This window comes from Nelumbo lutea, chromosome 4 (assembly GCF_056320005.1).
Source record: "Nelumbo lutea isolate HS-2025 chromosome 4, American lotus-T2T, whole genome shotgun sequence".
In the NCBI taxonomy this organism is placed as follows: domain Eukaryota; kingdom Viridiplantae; phylum Streptophyta; class Magnoliopsida; order Proteales; family Nelumbonaceae; genus Nelumbo; species Nelumbo lutea.
In genome coordinates, this window is record NC_142687.1 from 64,746,070 (window position 1) to 64,749,512 (window position 3,443).

Genomic DNA, 3,443 nt, shown 5'->3' on the forward strand with positions numbered 1-3,443 from the left:
CTGTAGGCGGCGGCTGCAAGAAGGAGTAGGCAAGAGAGTATTTGCAGGGTGTAGAATTCTCTCTTTTGGTAATCTCAACTCTGAAGACAAGAGTGTGTAACTTGCATGTCTAAAAGCTGCCGCCCCCTTCTCCTTTTATAATCTTAAAGGGATTAGCTCCTAGTCCCATTAGGAGTTGCTAACCCAAATCATATTTGGATCAGAAATCCCTTTAAGATAAGGGATAACCCTTATCTTATCTACAGATTAGATCAACCATCTCCTAATATAATTAGGAGGTTTCCATATCTAAATCTCATTTAGATCTTGGACTCTCTAAGTGGATAGGGTCTAGGCCCAATCCTATCAGCTGATCCATCTCAGAATTCGCCCCTTAAGTGACTAATCAAATTAGCCCAGTTCAAAATGGGTTTAAGGCCCATTTAATGTTATGTATTCATTTAGCCTTCCAAACTGCTGCCCAGTTGGGCTTCCTTGTATGGCGTGGGACCCAAACATTGATCTACACATCAGCCACATGGGTTCGGCCCAGCCTTTGTAACAAGGCTTGGCCGAATACACTGTTATGGATAGTGCACCCCCTGAAACCCATCATATGGGTTCTATGAGCCCAACACTTACCCTAAGTGGTCTTTGGGCCAAGCCACCTATTAACACCCAAGGACTGTGGGCAGATGCAAGATTAGCCCATCAGGTATTATCCTCAATGGTCTTACACTAAACCTCTCAGCCCATAATGATCATACAAAGCCCGACAAGAGAGGACCTCTCCCTCGGCTGCAAGGAACAGTGTTGCACTCTCTGCTTATATGGATCCCGGGAATTAAAACCTTCTGCAAATCATTTCGAAACCATAATGTATATACTTTTATATCTCATATAAAATATATTTTGCAAAACAAATCTCAACGATTGAAATCGATTGCCGGTAGTCTTGGTTTCCATTAGTGAGAGTGCATCCCCGATCATTACCTTTGTCCGACAAAGGGGCTAATCCTGTCACTATGATCACCCACTCAGATGAATTCTCAGACTGTCCCAACATACCCAGGTTTTGACACCACTAAGGATCCCACTGATTGGTACATCAAAGACAGCCCAATCCGATACCTAGTGTAGTATCATAATTGAGTGTAGGGGTCAGGTGTAACTTTCCAGTTTTGCCCATCAATCTCCATGGTCCAGGGCAATACTGGAAATCTGGTCTAGTTCAAAGATTCAATTAATCCTACACTGTATGTGCCTGGGGTCTCACCTCGGTAGCTTAGACAAGCCACCTCAACCGACTTGATGGCACCACAGTGTCAGCCTTGTCAGGATAGGTCTCCCCAGACCGACCCACTGGCTGTGAACTTTCTAAACTAACACGAGTCTCAATAAGTGTCCAGTTTAAGGGTATTACACAGAAACATACCAAGGGAACATGAATCAAATATGCATTTTTATTCATTTACAATAAACTCATAAAGTACATCAATTTTGATTGAAGCTAAGGGCATACAAAACATTCTAACAGCTCCCACTTGCACTTAGGTCCAATCAGGTACTAGCCAGAGTCCCATGCTTTCCACGTGTTTCTCAAACACTTTCTGTGATAGTGGCTTTGTCAATGGGTCTGCTACATTTTCTGCTGACGCTACCTTCTCAAACACTTTCTATGATCACCCACTCAGATGAATTCTCAGACTGTCCCAACATACCCAGGTTTTGACCCCCGCTAAGGATATCACTGATTGGTACATCAAAGACAGACCAATCCGACACCAAGTGCAGTATCATAGTCGAGTCTAGGGGTCGGGTGTAACTTTTCAGTTTTGCCCATCAATCTCCAAGGTCCAGGGCAATACTGGAAATCTGGTCCAGTTCAAAGATTCAATTAATCCCACACTGTATGTGCCTGGGGTCTCACCCCGATAGCTGAGACAAGCCACCCCAACCGACTTGGTGGCACCACAGTGTCAGCCTTGTCAGGATAGGTCTCCCCAGACCGATCCACTGGCTATGAACATTCTAAACTAACACGAGTCTCATTAAGTGTCCAGTTTAAGGGTATTACACATAAACATACCAAGGGAACATGAATCAAAAATGAACTTTTATTCATTTACAATAAACTCATAAAGTACATAATTTTGATTGAAGCTAAGGGCATACAAAACTGTCTAACAGCTCCCACTTGCACTTAGGTCCAATCAAGTACTAGCCGGAGTCCCATGCTTTCCACGTGTTTCTTAAACACTTTCTGTGATAGTGGCTTTGTCAATGGGTCTACTACATTTTCCGCTAATGCTACATTCTGAATCAGGACCTCCCCTCTACGAACAATCTCCCTCAGTACGTGGTACTTCCTCTCGATGTGCTTCGACTTCGAGTGGGCTCGTGGCTCCTTAGCCTGAGCAATAGCTCCATTGTCGTCACACAACAATGGGATGGGTGATGTGCTGGACGGAACTACTCCCAACTCGTGAACGAACTTCTTCATCCCTATGGCTTCTTTGGCAGCCTCACTTTCGGAAATGTACTCGGCCTCGGTCGTGGAGTCTACAGTGGACCCCTGTTTCTACTTTTCTAGCAAACAACACACGATCCTATCGTGAAAACATATCCAGATGTAGACTTTCTATCATCTGGATCCGACTGGAAATCGGAATTAGTATCCCCTTGGATTTGTAGTGAATTACCATTGAATACTAGACAAAACTCTTTTGTCCTTCGAAGGTACTTAAGTATGTTTTTCATAGTAGTCTAGTGCTCCTGCCCTGGGTTGGATTGAAATCTGCTTACTGCACTCACTGCCTGAGCAATGTCAAGATGAGTGCATAGCATGGCATACATGATGCCCCTTACGGTAGAGACATAGGGGACATCTTTCATGCCATCAATCTCCTCAAAAGTCTTGGGAGACATCTTTTTGGAGAGAGAGACTCTGTGCCTGAAAGGAACATTTCTTTTCTTGGAGTTTTCCATGCTGTATCTTTTGACTATTTTGTCAATGTACGTAGATTGGGATAATCCTATTATTCGCTTCGATCTATCTCTATGGAGTCAAAGACCCAATATATAAGAGGCTTCTCCAAGATCTTTCATGGAGAATTGCTGTCAAAGCAATACTTTCACCGTAGTTAACATTCCTATATCATTCCCAATGAGTAGAATGTTGTCTACATACAGAACCAAGAAAGTAACCTTATCTCCACTGTACTTCCTGTAAACATAGGGTTCATCCGGATTCTGGTCAAAGTCAAACAATTTGACAGCAGAGTCAAAACGGATGTTCCAACTTCTAGAAGCTTGCTTAAGTCCATAAATGGATCTATTGAGTTTACATACCATGTTTTCCTGACCTACAACAATGAAGCTTTGCGGTTGCTACTTATAGATATCTTCAGTAAGATCTCCATTCAGGAATGCAGTTTTGACATCCATCTACCAAATATCATAAT